Here is a 22,251-nt window from a genome sequence, read left to right on the forward strand (position 1 = left end):
TGGTAGGAATTTTTCCAGTTGGCTGATTGGCTGGTGCCTTCTGGTTTTCGCCTACTGCGTAGCAATTAGTCACAACTTGTAAGGTTGGCGGTTAGGCATTGGTTTCGTGTTTGTTGCTGGAGGGGTAATGATTGGCTGTGTCTGCCCCTCCAATGCTGCTGCTGCTGCGTGGGAATTCCGTTAAAGGAATCCAGGGGCTCGCAATGCTTTTGTCCGTATCCCCCGGTCGGGGGCCAGGGCCACGCAAGAGCCCCTGGGAGCATTTGGGGAGAGTCGTAGTGTCTGACTCCCCAGCTCCTATTCTCTCCCCAATATGCTTTCCCTTACTGACGGTCGTCAGTTCTGTCCCCTGTGGGTCAGATAGTCTAAACCAATGCCTACGCAACCACTCACGTATCTTGTATTTTAATAAAGTTGTGGCCAAAATTTATACCAAAAACCAAACCAACATTAATGTTTCTGGTGTGAGTTATTTACTGGAGGGTGGTTGGGGACCTCAACACGCAACTCAAAACTGGACTTCGCTTTTCTTCCTTCTTCTAGGAATTGACTCAAGCACAAGGGAAATATTCAGTGAAAAAAGGAAGAAATGATGACTTCAACAAAAGGCAGACTTATTAGGTAATTAAGTATCATTGGATTCAGTGCAATTTATTTTCAGCTAACTATATTTAGGATTGGGCTGTAAAAACAAACTGAACAAGCTGAAAAAATAACAGTGGCAAGGTATTTATATTATTTATCAATACATATCTATCCTATATTTCTTCCATAAGAGAGGCTGAAGAGAGTTTATGTAGGAGCTTTTAGGAGGTATCCAATCTAGATGCTTAAACAGACTGCTTATGTTCAGCAGAATAGTAGCATTATGTTCCTTCAAATCATTCCTGGGATCTGCGCTGTATGTCTAAGGTCATACATCTTAAAACTTGTTTATTTTCATCACACTTTTAAACAGCCTCATGGACAGACTACTTATAACACTCATCTGGGCTCTTCCTTTTGTATGCTATGGAATAGCATCGTTCTAAATCATTATTGTAATGTGTTGTTGTTTTTGAAATAGTGTGTACAATCATCTTGAGCATTTATCAGAAAAAGCAGCAGCAATGACAAACAGTAACAATCAAGACTTCAAGTACAAATTGCATCCACAGAAAAGTACAAATTCAACTGCCACTAACATATAGCATATATGGAGAAAACAACAGCTATTTCCCTCTGATATAAGCCATAATCTATGGAGATGGCAAACACATACTAGGAAGTGTAATCAAATGATGTGTCTGAAAGCCTAATTTCATAATAGTGCACATTAAAACAGGGTCAACTTGCTAAATCGAAAACAATAAAAGGGATTATGACTGTCATTGAAGGGAGGGTGAACAGCAATTAAATATGTCCATTATTATTGGTTGAATACACCTTTTGACCAGAGGCATCCATTTAAAGAAGCAATTAGATAATTATGATGAAGACCAAGCTTCATAAAAGCATTCTGTTTCTTTTTTTAAAAAAGTAATTGTAATGTCACACAGCTTCGCTTGTGAATAAAAAAGACAAATAGGACAAGAAATTCTTCCATGTAAATCTTTCTTAAACCTCAGGCTCTTATATCCTTTGGTGTGGATATATTTTCAATAAATAAACAGCAGCAGCAGTAGCATCTATGATTTTAGAATGCCAGTGTGGTGTAATGGTTAGAGTGTCAGACTAGGGTAAGAGAAACCACAGTTCAAATTCTCACTCCATAATGAATTTCACTGAGTGACAAGGGCCTGTCTCTCAGCCTAAACTACCTCACAGGGTTGTTGTGAGGACAGCCAAACAATTCTGAACATAGCATACATTTATTTATATTTTATCTAGGAAACACATTTAAATCACCATACTAAACAAAAACTGTTCCATGTTCCCCATCTGGTTCATTCACTCCTGCTAAATCCTGCACAAGTAACAACAGTCTGGTCTTTTAAATCTGCCTATAGAATAAGGTAAGGTAAAAAAGATAAAGGACCCCTGGACGGTTAAGTCCAGTCAAAGGCGACCATGGGGTTGCGGCGCTCATTTCGCTTTCAGGCCGAGGGAGCCGGCATTTGTCCACATATAGCTTTCCGGGTCATGTGGCCAACATAAACCACTTCTGGCGCAGCGGGACACCATGACAGAAGCCAGAGTGCATGGAAACGCCATTTACCTTTCTGCTGCAGTAGTACCTATTTATCTACTTGCATTGGCATGCTTTCGAACTGCTAGGTTGGCAGTAGCTGGGACAGAGCAACGGGAGCTCACTCCCATCGCAGGGATTCGAACCGCCAACCTTCCGATCGGCAAGCCAAAGAGCCTCAGTGATTTAGACCACAGTGCCACCTATAGAATATATCAACTCCATTGCAAGACTCAGTTCAAAATGAATGTTTCTGCAAGCAACACAATGTGATGACTCAACAGCTTCATGCCCTTTGGAACCCTGCAAGGAACCAGACAGACCAGTTGTATCCTGCTGCAAATGCACCAGCAGATAAAAAGTGAAATATGCCGTACCTGTACTTTATTTTACAATATTTAAACATGCCCATCCTCTCAAAGTGAGCAACTACAGTGGTACCTTGGGTTAAGAACTTAATTTGTTCTGGAGGTCCGTTCTTAACCTGAAACTGTTCTTAACCTGAAGCACCACTTTAGCCAATGGGACCTCCCACTGCTGCTGCGCCGCCAGAGCACGATTTCTGTTCTTATCCTGAAACAAAGTTCTTAACCTGAAGCGTTATTTCTGGGTTAGCGGAGTATGTAACCTGAAGCATATTTAACCTGAAGCGTATATAACCTGAGGTACCACTGTATTAGCTATTAGTAATTTTGAATGCCATTGATGGAATATTTTTCAATTTAAAGGTTATACCTAACAAAAGATCGAAACTGTTCTAACTAGTTTCTTTAACCTGAATCATAAAAAGGTAAAGGGACCCCTGACCATTAGGTCCAGTCGTGTCTGACTCTGCGGTTGTGGCGCTCATCTCGCGTTACTGGCCGAGGGAGCCGGCGTATAGCTTCTGGGTCATGTGACCAGCATGACTAAGCCACTTCTGGCGAAACCAGAGCAGCGCACGGAAACGCCGTTTACCTTCCCGCTGGAGCGGTACCTATTTATCTACTTGCACTTTTGACGTGCTTTCGAACTGCTAGGTGGGCAGGAGCTGGCTCATAGTGCATCTCAATATATCTTTATGTTTCAGTAGAGCTGAATCTAATCCAAAAACATTTTAAAATTATTCAATTATTTTCTCCAATTATATGATAGTAAGGATGGCAAAGGATGATGAAAGGGGGGGGATACAAATGGCTTTTAGGGGTCATTAAGCTTTTCAAAGTCTTAAAGCTCTTTTAAAGCTCCAGCGCATCAAACCTACTAATTAAGTAACAGTGCTAACTCTTGAAAAACATGCTTACAATCAGCCAACTCTAAACTGTAATGTTTGCTTTTCTGCAATTATGTACAAGCAAGAGACACTTTTCCAACTATATTGATTTTTCCTATTAGTCCCTGACTTTTCCAATTAGAAAATCCCGCCCCCTGCAAAACAAAACAAAAAAATCTCTTTAAAAGCGAGAATATCATTCTCCCCCACAGAGTGTACAAGCTAACTTCAGCAGACACGACCTTTAGAAAGCACTAATAATGTTCACCCTGTGCTTGGAGGCACTTTGACACATTAGCACTTGGAAAGATCTCCAGGCAGTAGTTTATCAGCAGGGCCCATCCAGGCATGATGAGCACTTTCACAGTGCATTAGCATATATCTAGAGAAAGAATGCTCTGGTCTGAAAGGGCTTTTTATTGTTGGAGCGACCTTAAAGTAGAAAGGGAAAGAGTCCCACTCAAGTTCTCCCTAATATCCAGAATTGGTTGCCGTGTGACCCACAACTCCATTTATTTATTTGTTATCAGATGCTTCATGCTGTGCGCTTCTAAAGCCAGTACTGTTAAAGAGCACTGGATCTTGAAAGATTTACAGAAGGTAGCAGAAGGTTTATTTTAAATGTTTTGACCCCTCAGTAGGGATGGGCAGTATCTGGTTTTCAACATCACGATATATCACCAGCTAAAGATCATGATATATCAGATCTGCGGTTGCGGAGGACGTTGCTGGGTATTCAATGATATGATGGTTTATTGCACAGGCCTACCCCTCAGTCATCAAAACTGAGTTCAAATGGTATGCTACATTTCTAGGATTCCATGTTAAACAGCATTGCTAAAACCACACAACAGCAGAGGCCAAAGGGCAGCTGACAGTACAGGTGTTTATGCGTTTTACTTTATACTTGATTTTAAAAACCAGCCAGGAGCTGGAACCCTCTCCAATGCGAAGTACAGACTGCAGGTACTCCTGTATATAGGATGCGTATTGCATGTTTCTCTGCACAACCAACTGCAGTGCTCTAAAGAGTAGACTCAATCCTGAGATGGTAGATAGGATTGCAAATTAACCTGCTGCCCCTTCTCTCTATGCCCTCTATTGTACCCCATTTTCCATGCATCTTGAAGATGGACCATCTGTGTGCAGCTGCCACAGCAAAGCTTCCAGGTAATCATAGCTCAGTGGTAGACCACATTCAGATGCTCCCGTCTTCAATTGCTGGCAGCTCTAGCTAAACACATCAAGAAATAAGTGGTGTGAAATACCTTTACCTAGAGAGCAACTGACTGTCAGAGTAGAGAATACTACACTTACATGCACTAATAGTCTGACCTGGAGAATGGCAGCTTCATATGTGATGAGTTGGATTAATTCAGTTTATAACACTTTATCCTACCTTAACACACATGGTACTTAGATCAGAAAAAGTGCAAGAGTTTCTCTACATTCATAAGCAAAGGTTAAATGAATTTGAAGTCACAATTGACAGAAATAAAGCAATTATATTTGGATGGTTCAAACAAGAGAGATATCAAAATGGTTGAACAATAATAACATTTCCAGAATCTCCCAATATCGTCTTCATTCAGCAAGGCCTACAGGATATTATCAAAGTCCTATTAAATATTATATAAACTCACACTGATTCACTTCCCAAACAGAACTGAGTCACAAAGTTGATTATCTCCCTAGTGTAAACTCGGCTAACTTCAATGAAACAACCCCAGGGAGTACAAGTGCAACAGATTCTCACCCACACTGCTTCACATCAAGGTAACTTGCAATTTAAATTTACTACCTACAGCAAAGCCAAAATAAAGAATTTGCTGTGATTCAAACCTACTGGCATTTACACATATACAGACATGTGCATTGACAGTGCTGTGCTAGAAAGAACTTCAGAAAATATTTCCTAATTATCTAGAAAGCAGTGCGAAAGAGGTGGAGGTTGGAATGGTGAGACATATGCATATGCTTTTAAGACATATTCATCATTTCAGTCAAAGAATAACCTCTCTCCTTCATCCCAAGTTTTTATCTTAAGACTCTAAAAGGCAAAAGGGTGAGACACTTTACGACACATCAGTAAGAATCATATATCCTCTTACATAAGATATCAACGAAGGGGATACAGGTCACTGATCCAAAAAATTGAATGCATCTCATGTACAAACCACACTGTCAGCCCAGGCTAACAGGCATCCTGTGGAAAGGACACAAGCAAAAACAACTGTAAATTCAACTTGCAAAAAAAGAGAAACTTTAAACAAAAAAAGAAGCCTCACTTCAAAAGGACCAGGTGAAATCTAGGTGCCAGGGATTATGAGATTTAACTAGTGTGGAGGCTTTTATTGTGATTATAGGTGCACTATTGCAGGGCTGAGAATCTGTGACCAAGTATGTTAGAATTTGGGGTCCAACATTCTCTGGAAAGCCACAGGTCAGCCACACCCACTCTATTGCCTTGACCCTTCCACAAGGAAGGGGTTTTTTGGTTTAGAGAATAAGGGTGAGGTACTGGGAGAGTGTTGCCCCAATTAGTGTCCATCCTCCGTCAAAGAGGAAATAGATCCAAGTTGAATGTGGCAACTCTGTTCAAGTAGTGTGTATGTTTCTGAGACCTCTTTTCTAAACAATCATCCTTGGGACATTCTTTTCCACATAGGAAAATAATGTCTTCTGAGCTATTAAATAATGTCTTCTGAGCTGTTGTAGCTGGTCATTGATGAAACAGCCCCATTCTTAAATACATAGCTTGGGAACAGTGGCCCCACTCTGTAAAATGTTCATATTGGGGAACAAGTCCTGCTGAGTTTTACTCTGACTCGCTCCCAACTAATTGTGAAGGATTGCAGCCTAAAAGACATTAACTATTCCTACAATGATACTGTCATATAAAATAACAAATTAAGTGCTTTCATAACAGCCCAGTGCAATATAGTAATGCCAAACTATGCATTTGATGGTTCTCAACCCACTGCTATGAGACAACACAAGGATCTTCAAGGATTTTGAAGGGTAAAAACAAGAATATTTGATTTATTTTATGTAGCCTTAATAAAGGTTGGTCTGTGTTTTGGAACATAGGTAGTCTAGGCCACAGCAGCTGGAATGCTAGCAGAGACTAGCAGCAGAGATGGAAATATCTGTCAATCTGGCTATCTCAGTTTCTCATTTTTTTCCATCTTAAATCAGCTCTCCACATTTTGTTGCATTTTGCTTTTTTTTAATCCTCATGAAAATTCACCAGCATTTTAGTGTGAATTTTTCTTAATAAACACATTTTAAATACAATTTTGACTAATGTTCACATTTTTTGCATGCAGTTTTCCCAATATAATGCATGTATGCATTTTTACCCATATATCCATATCTTTGCACACTATCCCCTAATATTTGCATATTTATAAACCATCGTTTGGATAAAGGAATTGCAAAATTTCGGAAAAGTGAAAAATTCAAAGGATAGCTATGTTTTGGTTTTCATATTGTCTTGGAAGTTGAGAGTTTGATAGATTTGGCTTTAAATGCATACCAAACAAAATTTCTCCTCCATTTCTAGCCAACGGAAAAAAGATAAGAGTTGGTTAGGCAGGCCTTGGGACAGATCCACATGGAAGTCTGATGCAGAGTCAATCAAACTGAAAAAATCCATTCAAAGGGGTAGGCTAGGCAAATTGAAAGACCTTCATTATTCAAACTTTGTGTCAAAACTCATGCTGTTTTACGTCAGTGCTTGACTTCCATGGCCATTCCCTTCAAATATTTCTATCCTTATGTTTTTGCCATTGTAATGTTAAAATCCAGAGTTCCTGTCAAAACAAAATACAGCATTTCAAACTGTGCTGGGCAGAAATGACATTTCTGGTTATCAGATATGAAATCAACAGCTCATAATGTAAAAATTACAATTCCATTGAGTTCTTTTACAAGAAACTGAAGAAGCTGCAGCAACTTTGCCCTTGTTTGAAGAAAACTCAGAACTATAATGAGAAATAGAACAATCTGAAAGCCAATACCTGGGGAGGGGGGAAATGGAAAGGCGCATTACAAAATAATATGCTAACCACAAACATATGATAGAATTGCTCATTCATGCTTGCTTTCCTCATCTATGACACTATCAGAATCTGCAACAGTTGGAAGATTTTTGGACAGTGAGGAAAGTCATTATTAATGCTACTACAGTGGTACCTTGGGTTACAGACGCTTCAGGTTACAGACTCCGCTAACCCAGAAATAGTACCTTGGGTTAAGAACTTTGCTTCAGGATGAGAACAGAAACCACGCAGCGGTGGGGCGGCAGCAGCAGTGGGAGGCCCCATTAGCTAAAGTGGTGCCTCAGGTTAGGAACAGTTTCAGGTTAAGAATGGACCTCCATAACGAATTAAGTTCTTAACCCGAGGTACCACTGTACACAATTCTAGAAAAGAATGTTTTTGAGAAGATAAATGGGAGAATGATGCCTTTGCATGTGCATGTTTCGTTGCTTTTAACCTCCATGTTTTCCATGGAGCGGCATACAATTCCAGCCTATATGAGTTACAATGAACTAATGAAAACATATTTAAACATGTTTTTGGGCAGGGGGTGTTGGATGATCACTGTTTTTCTCTGCAAAGTCCAGTAATATAACAGTTTGATTCCTGACTTCCTTTTGCCAGATCTTGGTGGTTGTTATGATTTATATGGTACACTCCTTCCAAATACCATCAAATGGTGCACATATGGGTTACTATCCAGATCATGGCGAGACCTGCACCAGCTTAGTTTCAGGAACGGAATGCTATCACAGACCTTTACTTTGTTCTCTGGACCAAATTTTCCCATTTTGCTGACAGGAAATTGACAGTAAGGGATAGTTGCTTGTTCAAAACTTGTCCAAAGTTTCCCATTAAGGATTCAAAATACAAGTCTCTTAAGTTCAACAACTGTCCACTGATCTCTGCCCATTGGATCTTACTGCATTTTGAAGATCTGTTGATCCAACTATAATTGATGCTGGGTGGGGCAGGATACCTCTAAACAAAGGCATATTAATTCTCTATTAAGATTTTCTCTGGTGCAAAAAGGGAACAAAAAAAGAATTTAAAGCTTAATATGGGGGCGGGGAAACAAGTACCTAAATAATAAGAATTCTTAGAATACAAACAATGGTACATTCCAAGACTCAAGACAGAAGGAAACCCTTGCCACAGAGCACCTTTGACTGATGAACTCTTATCATCTGGTTCACAAGAGCCTCACTATGCGTTTGGCCTCTTTACAACTTTAAATAGTCACAGGATATGTTTGTGTAAGCAAACACAGGAAATGGAGAGCTTCTCTCAGACAAAATATGTACATATCCTGTAGTTCTTTCTCTTTGTTGATGATCCTGGAAGAGCAAGTATTGACAACAACACAATATAAGAAGTTACAGGCTTATTTCATTTTTAATTCAGAGGCTGAGTTCATGGAGACAAAATTTCTGTTGACAGTGATTGAATTGGTGGTTTTAAAAATAAAATAAATAAGATTATAATATATAAATATGATATGAACCTTATACTTACAGCCAGTGCTTCCCCACCCACCGGCATTTTTATGGAGAAATACATAGAACATGAAACAGCTGGGGTGCGCTTAGCTTCACCAGAGCTCTTTCAGTCACCGAGCAAAGAGAAAATACTTGGGGTTAATAGAAACTCCACTGGGCTAAGTAAATAAATAAATAAAATAAAATAAAAATCACCTCTGTGAAGGCAGATTTATTAACTGGAACATCTGTCTAGAGAGACAAAAATAGGAAGCTAAAGCTAGAAACAGATAAGAAAAGTGCAAGATCCTTTAATGAAACAAGAGTCTTTGCTCCTTAATCACCTTCTCCCCCAACACCATATCAGTCGTTCCTGCTCTAGGTGATAGCACATCCTTCTTTGAAATGAAGTATCATTAAGCTCCAGTCTATCAAGCTGCAGCTTTGCTCCAAAGAGCACCCTACTTAAAATCAACAATTGCAATGGAAATACCAGGTCTGTTGAACTTTTGCTGGGAAAGCGATTAATCTCACAGTGACATTTTGGAGGTCTTGACAAAGCCACATTTCCAAACAAGATAAACCCCATCTCCCAACACTCTGTATTGGAATAAGGAACCAAGCACAGTGCTCAAGACAGCAGGAAATTACCAATGGCATGCTAATTACCAGCCTGGTCCAGGAATAGCTGAATGCCACAGCCTTGTTTTGGCTTGCATTGCTTTCTGTAGTGCCGTATTGAATGCCCCTAAAAAGCAAAAATACTGGAACCACTGGGTTGAAGGGTTCGGTGTCAACAGAATTATGAATCCATTTACTTGTAGTGGTTAAAAGGTTGGACTAGGACTTGGGAAGCCAGGGTTCAAATCACTATTTAGCCATGAAGTTTACTAGGTAGCCTTGAGCCAGTCACTGTTTCTCAGCCTAGCCTACCTCACAGGGTTGTTGTGAGGATAAAATGGGGAAGGGATAACCATGTTTCCACCTTGAGCTCCTTTTAGTACAGCTGGGATATAAATGTAATAATAATAATAAAAATTAACCATGATGAATGATGATGGCAGTTGTAGTCCAAAAGATTTATGTAATTCATATAATTAATTTCACAAATTACATTATGTTGTCATTGTGTTATTCCACCCCATTTGTTTCAATGCAGAGGAAATACAACACAAATGGAGGGAAATGTAATCAATTTTGTATCACTTGCAGACTGAAAGAAGCAGCGACAGCAAATATGAGCAGATTGATTTTTGTTTGTGAGATGGGATGAACAAGTGAACACCAACAATTTCTGCTCCTTTTTGTTGTTTTCATCGGAATTCTCCAGCATCCTTAGGTATCGGTCCAATAGCATGGCCAGCTTCAGAGATTCCAAAACGGTTCTTATTTCTGCTACGAGATCTTTTAGGGCTTAATCATACTTTCCGGTACTTTTCCTCTGCTCTTTCCAGGCACAGTCTGCACTTTAAAGCTTCATGTCTGAATGTCCGCCCCCCCCCCCCACTCCAGAGCTTTCCCCATGAAAACCCACTCTCTAAAGCTCAATAGGAGCAATGGCAATCTGCGAAAAACCCAAATTGACATAAGCTCTGATTGAGTGCTAAAGAACAGGACAGACCAGTGCCTGGAAAGAGTGGGGCCAAAGTTAAGTGTGGATAAGCCCTTATAATTCATTTAGGATTATAAAACTTCCTCCTAATTATTACATTGTCATAATTTACAGAAAGGGGAACAGTTTGATCTTCAGCACAGCTAGAAAAGACAAACCTGCCCTTGAGACCTGGCTTGCCTCATGAATTTTTATCCCAAGTGTGGAAACAAAACCAGATGTAATGGTGGGAAGCAGAGAAAACTAACAACACAGCATGCTTGGATTTCCACAAAGAAAGGATCCCAGAAAGTCTGGGAAGACTATGAATAAAAGTAGAATCACCAGCACCTCCAAACACTGCACAAAAAAGGAGCACATAGACCATGTACTCTGTTCAATCAATGCACCTTTGATAACTGAGCTGAATTATTAGTTTTCCTTTACAGACCTTCTTCATACTTAAAGTCATTTCGCACAAGTGAGCAGCCTCTACAATCACAATCCCTCCACAACCGTCCCTGGGCAGAAGAATTGCAAAGAGAGTAATATTGCTGGTCTTCCATTAACATATTCCCATTGCAATTTTCTTATCATGGGTGTAATTTGGGTTCCTAAATGACATAAATCATAGTGGGTGTGCATTGATTGGTTAGATGTTCACTTCTCTGTGTAATCTTTGTATCCAGGGGCCGTTGGACAAGATTATTTGTGTAACCCAGTCCATTGATAGATTTTTGCAAAGTTCACTGAGCAATAAAAAAGTTGATTCAGACTTATTTGCTGCATGTATACTAAGGCAAAGGACTTTAAGGGAATACTGGGGAAACAAGTAGAGTACATTGACTAAATTACTCCTATTCACTCCATTAAGAGATTTCCAAGACATGAAAGGTAAAGGTAAAGGACCCCTGGACGGTTAAGTCCAGTCAAAGGCGACCATGGCGTTGCGCCACTCATCTCGCTTTCAGGCCGAGGGAGCCGGCCTTTGTCCACAGACAGCTTTCCGGGTCATGTGGCTAGCATGACTAAACCACTCCTGGAGCAATGGGACACCGTGACAGAAACCAGAGCGCACGGAAACGCCATTTACCTTCCTGCCACAGTTGTACCTATTTATCTACTTGCATTGGCATGCTTTCAAACTGCTAGGTTGGCAGGAGCTGGGACAGAGCAACGGGAGCTCACTCCGTCATGGGGATTCAAACCATCAACCTTCCAATCAGCAAGCCCAAGAGGCTCAGTGGTTTAGACCACAGCACCATCCGAGGCATGAGTTACATTTAAGAAAACTAATATCACCCTTTCCCCAATATATCACATTTCTCCATAAGCTCAACCAATCTGCTTGTAAGTACAGTTTCTATTAATCTGCCTAGAATGGCAGTCAGAGTCTGGTCCAGATCCAACACAGCATATTGCATCCATGGGATGGCTTTTGGAATGATTACAAAGAACCCACACAAATGAAAACATTTTGTCCTAATGTGTTACCTGTGCAATTTGTTCGAAGACAAGCTAGAAGGTTCATATCTGAACAAGTTGCAAGAATCATAAGTGGACCATTTAGATATGCTACTGTTACATATAGAAGGATAATGAATCTACATAATGAATGTTATTCAACCCAATGAACTAAAATGAGAGGATGCAATTTGGCCAAGATCCAAATAACCACATAACTAGTTACACTTGTCTAAAGAAGTTTTGTGATTCTGTTTTTCAAACAGCAATTCATTCAAAGTCACACGCAAATCCCTTTTGAAGGAAAAAAAGGGGGGGTCTTTCAAAAGCAATTTGTGATATGGCAGTTTATATTTATGGAACATTCCTTCCCGCCCCCCTCTCATTGGAAGTATTGAAAAATATGAATTTTTATTGGATTGCAATATAGACCTCAATTCTCACATACTATGTCTTTGGGATCTCTAATTCAGACATTTTTCAATTTTTTCTTAGTATTGCGTATTCTGTTGTTATTATAACATATATACAAACTGATCTTTGGGAGGAAATGCTTCCTTTTCCAATCTGATATTATTTGTATTTGTATTTGTATTCTACATTTCCAAAAGCAATACTGAGCTGAAAGCAGCTAACAGCAGCAGCAGAAGAAGAAGCATTAAAAATTAACATTACAATCAATATAATTATATCAGTAAAACTGTAATCATATCAGTAACAGTTTGAGCAAATAGCACAGTCAACACATTCTGGTAAATAAAATTCACAGGTATTCTGGGCACTGGCAATCCCAAAGACTGGTTACTGTAATGTGCTGTGTGTGAGGCTACCCTTGAGGCTGGTCCAGAAGCTGCAGCTAGGGCAGAATGCAGCAGCCAGGCTACCAACTGAATCTTATTGTCAGCCTATGTCCCTTGTTGAAAGAACTGTACAGGCTCCCATTATGGTACCCGCCCAGGCTGAAGGTCACACTGATAGTATATAAAGCTATAAACAACCTGGGAACAAGCTATTTGAGAAACTGCCTTATTCCACATGTACCCCTTACTCACTGCAGTCTTGCGGAGATGCTCTTCTGACTGTGCCATATGTCACTGGGATCTACCTCATGGCCACCCAGAGCAGCACTTTTAGCACTATTGCATCTATTTTATGGAATTCCTTCCCTTTAGACACATGGGAAGCATCTATGGTGCTATGTTTAGACACTTGTTAAAAACTTTCTTATTTGTGCAGGCTTTCCCTTTAGTGTGACCCACCCATGTTGACCACACTACTGAAGGCACTTTACTTTTTGTGTTGTTGTTGTTGTTGTTGTTGTTGTTGTTGTTGTTGTTGTTGTTGTTGTTGTTGTTTTACTTTGTATATACTTTCAAGTCTCAAAATATACACCCTTTTGTAGTTGAGCATGGCATTCAGGACAGAGTACATTCTAGAGTTTCAGCAATCTGACATGTGAATGACTTTAAAATTCTCATATCCATGTTGCAGAATAACTGAAGTCAGTAAAACAAAAAGCTAGATGAACATTTGGCTCTTGTGAGTTCTTGCTGTTTATTCCACCAATCTGTTCTAAAACTTTTTCCATTGACATTTCAGGTTGTGACAAAAATGGCACACTGCTGGTTGTCTTTCCAAAAGCTTTTCTACTGACAACGGAAATTAAACTTCCATCACTTAAGGTCTTTCCAGGAAAAAATATTTCATCGTTAGCATTCCTTTTACAGTTCAGTGGGGCGATGGCCCTAACTTTGGCCAGCTTCCATTTTTCTCTGCATTTCAAATGTCTGTTAACTCTCTGGTTTAACAATTGCTTGACCCTCTTCAAGGAAAGTGTCTGAATTAAAAGGTATAGTCCTACTTAAATTCAAGTGGTCACCTCCAGACATGTTTTTAATGATCCACTTCATTTTAAGAGTCTCCATGCTCTCATATGTTATTCACCCCAATCTACCAGTATTTGCACTCAAGTTCCAACCTCTATTTCCTTGCCTGATAAACAACTAAGTGAAATTTCATGTGTTACAATTGCTGTGAGAAACACTTTAGCTGTGAGGTCCTGCAAGATTCCATCTTGTCCCTCATGCTCTTTAACATCTGTGTAAATTTGCTGAGCAAGATCATCTGAGGGTTCAGAGGAAGGTGTCATTAGTATGCTAAGGACACTCAACTTTACTTCTCTCCATCACAGGAAGCAGGTGAGGCTATGCAGGTGATAAATTTGTATCTGCATTCTGTAATGGTCTTGATGAGTCCCAATAATTTGAAAAAGAATCTCAACAAGAGAGAAAAACTATGGTTCTTTGATTTTGGAAATTGGCATCTATTGTGCTTGGTAGATAAAGTTACCCTCATGGACACTATTTAATAGATGCCCACGACATTTACATCTAGTACAACTTGTAGTTGCCCAGGGCAACTATACAACTTAACACTGCCATTTCTAAGTAGTATACAGTGATGTTACAAAAGAAACACAAAAGATAAAATTAACCATAAAATCAGAAAAAGCTTACTGGAAAATGCCAGCTTTTAAAAAAGGGTTTTCACTTTTCACCAGGGATTGATTCTTCCTATGGGCAATAACACCTTTACCAGAGTGCATCTCAGCTCTTTAAAAATCTCTAACATGTGCCCAGTACAGATGGTTCTAGAATCTCCTGGAGGCTTGAGGAGGAGGAGAAGGAGGAGAAGGAGGGACATCAACTCATATTCCAAAAGTAACCCTTCATCAGTATCATTAGAGTCGGGGGGAATGAAAAGTAAACATTTATGGCAGAGGTGGTTTTATGTGGCTGAAATATTAAGTAGTTCTTAAAAATACACCACTGATTTAAGACTGGAGATTAAGTGAAGACCATTCACTTAAAACACATTTTCAGCATAACACCCCCCCCCCAAAAAAAAAGAATTCTGAAAATTTACTGTAGTTTACTTTTGAGAGCTACTATTTCCAGCACCCTTAACAAACCATAGTTTCCAGGATCCTTTGAGAGGGGCAATGTACTTTAAAGTATGGTGTGTGCACAGCCCAAGGTGGAGGACCACCTCTCCAATGAATGCCAAAGAACAATGACCAGGACTACAGCAGGGCAACTGTGCCTGGTCCATCTCTGTGATAATAATGAATCAGACATGTCAATGTTGTTGTCTCGATATTGTGCCACAGTGTGAAAGCAACACAGAACATTAGCAGATGCTACATATTGTTGAAAAGAGTAATTCATGCATCTGGTATGGGGGGAAAACGGGTGAATAAAAATGTTGTAGAAATTACCACTTTTGAGGACAAGACAGACTATTGTGTTGGTATCTGAATTGCTTCTCAGTAATCTGTTCTCATCATGTATTAACAATATATATATGAACAGCTTGCTTGTAAGATTCATCCTCCTACACTCTTAAGACCACTCATTAAAGTTTATAATCTATGGAGAAAAGTATGAAGTCTTAAAAAGAAGTGAGGCACTCGTAGTTACTAACAGAAATTCTCTCTCACCCAAATGATTGAGCAATGGAATTAGTGAAACCACGTTATAACTGAAGAGAAAGGCAGAAAGGCAGCATAGAACATTTAAATAAACATGATTTGTTTGCATATACTAAGGCACTCACTTAAGGATCAATACTTTGCCAGTAGGAAGGCAACTTGACATACTAATTGGTTATACCTATTGTTCCAACTTCCAGAACCTTTTTTGTCCTGCATCATAATCCTGAACACATTAAGTTGGAAGCAAGCAGTGGTGATTACAATTTGGAACTATGTGGTTGAAATCAGCCAATTTGCATGGGTGGAAAGCTTCAGGAATTGAAACACGGCTTTGGTCTGCTTCGATCCAGCTGGGGGAAATTTGAATGTGGAAGCAGGCTTCCAGTGTACATCCTTAGCTGAATTGGGTATTGTACATGTAAATAGGCACTGCACATAGGTTTTCCTAATCCAGCAGCCAGGGTTGCATATGCAAAAGCTCTGCTTAAAATGCCTAAAAGCAACATGTAGGAGGGCAAGTGAGTTCAGTCTCCGCCTCTTCCCTGCTAAAAAGCTAATTTTCACTCATTTAGATGCTCAATAATTTTATTATTTATTTTGAATTGGTATATCCTCCCTATGCACCACTCAGAGTGGCTATCAAGAATTCAAAGCAACCATAAAATACAATGGTATATATAAAGTGCAGTAGTGAGTCTGTAAGAAAAGCATTGGATAAAAACCTGCCTAGCTGACAAAACATCTGCCTAAACTAAAAGGTTTTTGTTATACAGTAAAACACCACTGGGGAATCAAAGAGTTCCGGAAATTGGGTGAAGCCACAAAGGAGGTCTTTTCCCTAGCCTAGCCCTTATCAGCCAAGCCTGCACCATCAAGAAGACAAAGAGTCAAGCTTCTGTCAAATCTTTTGGAGTAGGAAGGCTGGTAGGAAGAAGGCAGCCCCTGAGGTTTCCTGGACCAATGCTATTTATAAAGGTCATCCTCAGTGCTTTGAATTGGGCCTGGAGACAAACAGGTAATCTCTCAATGCCCCAAATAAATCGGGACATCCTATTTTGGGGGGCCGTGTTCTCCAGAGCATGGTGCCCAAAATGTGTGTTTTTGGGCACCACGGCCTGAAAGATGTTTTGAGGCACAATCTCGCATGGGTCACATTGAAGGGGTTAATTAGCTAACCTGGATATATTTACCTGAATGTACTGTTAGAGACTCTTTTGAGTGGAGGCTTTTCTGTATGAAATCTTTCTTTTTGCTGTGAACTTTGATCTGCATTGCACTTCTTTCTAGCATATTACTGTATAAGCTGTGACTAAGTGTCTGGAGATAACGATGGAAGGTCAACCTTGCACAGAGAGGAACTGTCTAGGTCAGAGACAGATAGGATGGCCTTGCTGAAGTGTGCATGCTAGCACAGGAACCAACTCAGGGCTAAATGTCCTTTTGCCTTATATGTACAACAGGAAATGTTCCTTATATGGACAAGGATGGACAAGGACAAGATTCCTGGGGTGGGAAGATGAGCCAGGGAACTGTCTATAAGAACTGTCTGAAAATTGACTAGCTTTTGTACTTGCTTGGGTGTCTGAACACCGCAAGTGCCTCTGCATGCAGAAAATAAATCTTTCTCTCTCTGAAGCCAGCAGCCTCAGGTGTCTTTTCTGCTTCCATGTTTTCTCACCGGGCGCAACCGTAGGAACCCGTAGGGGCAAAAAAAGGCTTCAACATTACATGACTTGTGCAGGAGTGCATGTTGCAGAGCAAAAGACACCATCATAGTGCACAGTATTCATAGTTGCAAAAAAGTTTAAAACTGGGACCGCAATGAATGCATTTAAAAATTACGTTATAAAAGGTCTTTTAAAATGTTTTTGAATTTGTTATGTCTGGTAACAATGCACAGTGAGGAATAGAAAGAAGCTTGGTTAGTTGTTCTGCACACTCCTTGAGAGGTATATATTAAAAGCAGCCACTCTTGTTTTTCTGTTTAAATACATATAGTTATTTTGTATAGCACTTTTTAATATGTATTTCCAGGACAACTGACATAAAAATTAAACTGAAATAAAATTGGGCATCCAGAGGTTTGGTCTATATTTGTGCATATACTGTACCTCTGAAATTTCTGAAAATTGTGATAATCCTTTTGCCTTCTTTTTATTCATATTGTTCTCTCTCTCTCTCTCTCTCTCTCTCTCACACACACACACACACACACACACACAGTCGAACAGCACTGAAGTGTAAAATGTGCTTTCGCCAAGGTCAGTTTCTTGTGATTACTTGCCTGTGGCAACTGATGCCAGTCGCAACAGACTGAGTCTCAGCAGTCCCCAAAGTCACATTGGTGCTTATACAGAGGACATCTAGTAGGTTATAGCCACTGTTGTCAGAAGTATCTGCAGTGCTGCTAAATTTTAGCACGCATATTTAACTCTTTGTAACTTAAAAAACAGTTTGAAATCAATCCACCCAAGATAAGACTTTCTGATTTGTTTATGGAGGAAGTATGTTTTATTTATTTACTTTCAATACCCAGTTTTTTGTTGTTGTTGTTGTTTTGTTTTTTAAAGTTATCTGAGTGGTTTGCAAGTAAAATATTAAAACCACCTAATACAAAAATACATGAAATAAAAAGGTAAAACTTGCATACAAAGCTAAAGCGCAGGTAATGTGTTCATGTAAATAAGTATACTGAATATAACGAAACATCTGCCTATAATTGGTTTGAATGTATTTTTAAAAACAAAGGCATTAAGTAATTCCACAGTAAATTAAGTATCTGGAAATAATTTTGACAAACTCTATTTCTCTGTTCCATGAGGTAAATTGCTGCTGGTAGGCAAAGGGAGCTGCAATAAAAATGAACGGACTACCAAACTTCTTTTACTGTTTTAAATGTTACCCATATCAAACCCAGATAAATTAATCAAGGCCCTGCAACATATAATATCTAGCCTCCTGACATTAAAAAAAAACCTCCACATTAAGGCCAAATGAAGGTAGAAGCTATTAGATTACTAGATTTGCAACATTTGTCATATTTGGGTTGACAATGAGCAGGAAACTCCTGCTAGGTGAAAGAGAAAACTTGAATCATGGCAGCATTCTGCATTCCCTAGAAACCTTTTCAGCCAGAGGACCACATTGCCCCACTGCAACCTCAAGAGACTACAATGTACAGTGAGTATGGTCAAAATATGGGTGTTGCCAAAGTTGCCACGGACAATCACCCTCCCACCCTTTCTTTCTCTCACACACACACAAATTCACAACATGCAAAGTGGTTTGCACGATCATGTAGATCGTGTATATAGCAGACACATTCAACTGCAGGCAGCTGCCCTTGCCTTTTACCTTTCCTGATGGGAGGGATGAGGGAAGACCTTGGGAATTGCTGCCTCAGGGCCCTTTGAAGTAGCAGCTTCCAGCAAAGTCAATTTTTCTTGCCTGGCATATTGCTTCAAGATGGTCCATGGAGTTTCTCCTGTGGTTACCAATAGAAGTTCTGCTTCCATAGAATTTATCACTGGTACTCAGGTTATCATCAGAAACTTCCAATGATACCTGAGTGCTGCTGATCATCGCTTAGTGATCTGGAAGCAGCAGCTCCATTAGAACTGTATGAAAAGCCCCATAGAATGCCTTGAAACAAGGCAAGGTCAGGATGATTTTTTTCACCTGCTGCTCTAACACACTGAATAAAAATAAAAAGGGCGCCACTGTCACCAAATTGTTGGAGTCTTCCAGGGCCATTTGAAATTGCTTGTGGCCACCCCTTTCCTAGAATCAAGCTAATAGAAAGCAGGAAAGATATGTGGATCAAAATCAGAAGGGAATGGGTATATAGGAATGTTTGACTATATGAATCTTGGTCTAATACAGCAAGATACTTTTTATGTTCTTCCAACAATAAAAAGGTAAAGGACCCCATGACGGTTAAGTCCAGTCAAAGGCGACCATGGGGTTGCTCATCTCGCTTTGAGGCCAAGGGAGCTGGCGTTTGTCCACAGACAGTTTTCCAGGTCATGTGGCCAGCATGACTAAACCGCTACTGGCGCACGGACGACCATGACGAGTGTCAGAGCACACGGAAGTGCCATTTACCTTCCTGCCACAGCAGTACCTATTTATCTACTTCCACTGGCAAGCTTTCAAACTGCTAGGTTGGCAGGAGCTGGGACAGAGCAATGGGAGCTCACCCCATTGTGGGGATTCAAACTGCTGACCTTCCGATCACAAGCCCAAGAGGCTCAGTGGTTTAGACTACACCACCACCCGCAATATTGCATATTCAGGATCAGGAGTGCCAGCTTGGTGCCACGACTGTGGGTGCCTGGAGCCATGGTTGCCATGCAGCGTGCATGGCCATGGCACCAAAATTTGTGGGTGCCCAGCCCCTTCATGGGGACTTTTGTGGGTGCTCAGTCACCCAGGGTCCCAGGGAGTTCGCACCTATGTTCAGGATAACTTATGCTGTGACTTAACTGATAACAGTCCAGATATTCCTATTCGCTGCTTCCTTTTCCTAATCAGTTATTGATTCATAGGAAGAGCTGTCATCCTATGCCTGCCAAGTTTACTCAAGAGCCTTTGATGAGAGGGACTTTGTCAAATGCTGTTTGAAAGCCTTAGTTCAAACATAAATTATTTTGATTTGTGGAGATCCGCTATTGTCCTTTGCCTTGTATAGTTTGCAGACTATGAAGTTTGCTTCCAAATTGTGGCATAGGAAATGCTAGCAAAATGTCCTGGTTGTTGTCTAGATTTACTATATTTTATTAAATGAAATCGTTAGTTGCAAATGAGTAAGCCTGCAAAGTTACTAATTGCTGTTCAGCACAATTACCAAAAAAAAAAGTTTGAGATCATCTTATTAAGCAACGTTGCAGGAGCAAAATTAAAGTGACATCCATACTGGTCATTAATTTATCCCCCGAGTATAGGTAGATTAAGCTTTTGTGACAGGTCTCCCTGTTTTATAGCATATTGGTCGACTTTTTCATCCCTACCAGCAATTATTTATGAATCATACTCTTACATGCCCCCCTCATTGCAGCACTTACAGCATATCATGACTCATCAGCAATTTTCCCCTGGCATGATTTGAGGGGCGGGAAGAAAATGCCAACCTGCCATTAAACTACACCAGATAGTCTTTCAAGCATGACTCCTAATTATTATTTTCCCCTTCTTCTTTGATGACTTGAGGAATGGCTTACTCATCCACATTAAGGCAACTTTTCATTCTTCATTAAAACATTATGAAAATTGAGATTTCAGTTGAATGCTATCAGAAGTGGAGAAGTTAGTTGCTTGTCTGAAGTGTGCACTGCATGTGTGTAACACTTGAGAACTTCATTTACTGATCTGTTGAGTCGCATGATGAACTTTCAGCTTCTTGAAGCGAAAAATGACACCTCTCCAAGAAAAACCAAAAGCAGATTTTAAAAGGACATGTTGCTGAGATCTCTGCACAAACACAGTAAGAGGTAGCAAAAGGTACAGCAGGACTGAACTGTGCTTTAGGAAAGGGTGTCTTCCTAACTTACACTTTATTTCCTTATGTGGACAATAATTTCTTGCAGATACACATGCTGGCACAAAGCTATAGTTTAGGTTGGTATTACATACATAAGTCTCATGCTTGTGTGCTACCACCTTGCACTGCTTGACTGTTTAAAGTGGTACAATACTGCTTTAAATGTAGAGTGCAGATGGGGTCACAGTTTAGTGCTACATCTGTAATATGCCACAGAGTCACCTCCACTTATCCTATGGGGAATACATTTCCATTATTCAGCACAATCAGCATACTACTATGCCACTTGCTTGCTATGTGAAATGGAAACAGCTACCATATACTAAAACTCAGCAGAGGTAAGAATGGAAAAGTATCCTACTGTAGCAGAGGAGCCAATTGGACTTGGACTCCAACTTTATAAACATAATTTGCAGAAAGATCGGTGCCAACATATATAAATGCTGTGAGATTTCTTTAAAAAACACCACTATTCTTTTATAGTCAAAAAGTACTTTCCTACTAAGGCATACTGAATATGAAAAAAATATTACATATACGAATGGATATAAACTACCCACATTTAACTTTGCAGGTTGTGCTTGAAACTCATTTCATCTCCTGTACAATGGCGCATCTTGGCATTACTCGCGCCACGCTCTAACCAACTGTGCTAACCAGCCCCTTAATCTCCTGTAGAAGTAGCATTTTTAAGAGTGTAGCATTTTTAAGAGTGTATGTTGCACTGCCTTTACCCTTAACTTCCAAAGCATGTTAGCCATTGACAGATTATTGGACTATATATTTGTATCCAAATTGGATGCGGCATGAATTTTACTTGGATGAGATAACGTTTTATTTATGTGGCTAACCAAATAATTTACTAGCAGCCATTCCCAAATATTTAACCAAAGAAACCTACAGATTTCTGGTTATGTTTAGAAAGCCATGTATCTTCCCCACTCTTCTTTCATTAGTCCCTTGTGTTGCTTTGATTGACTCCCAATAATCCTATTATTTGCCACATGGGAAACATTTTTCTAATATAAAAAAGAAAGGAAGGTAGCATTTGCTATGGTGTGGTTACTTTTGCATTCAATGGCATGCTGCTATCTTGGGTAGCAATCATTTTTAAGTAGAACTAAAACTAACGCTGTATCTCGTTTTTTCTCCTGCTCAAATCCCTTATTTCCACTCTGTTGAGATCATCCGACTATGCTCATAGTGATCTAATCTGTTACATAA

General features: G+C 39.8%; 1 protein-coding gene across 4 annotated transcripts in view; it reads right to left on the reverse strand.

Moving 5' to 3' along the window:
- The window catches only part of LDLRAD4 (low density lipoprotein receptor class A domain containing 4), a 265,837-nt gene that overhangs the window by 189,245 nt on the left and 54,341 nt on the right, over positions 1-22,251 (reverse strand). The gene's annotated exons all lie outside the window — the stretch shown is intronic.

The sequence above is a fragment of the Lacerta agilis genome, chromosome 7, assembly GCF_009819535.1.
Source record: "Lacerta agilis isolate rLacAgi1 chromosome 7, rLacAgi1.pri, whole genome shotgun sequence".
Taxonomy (NCBI): domain Eukaryota; kingdom Metazoa; phylum Chordata; class Lepidosauria; order Squamata; family Lacertidae; genus Lacerta; species Lacerta agilis.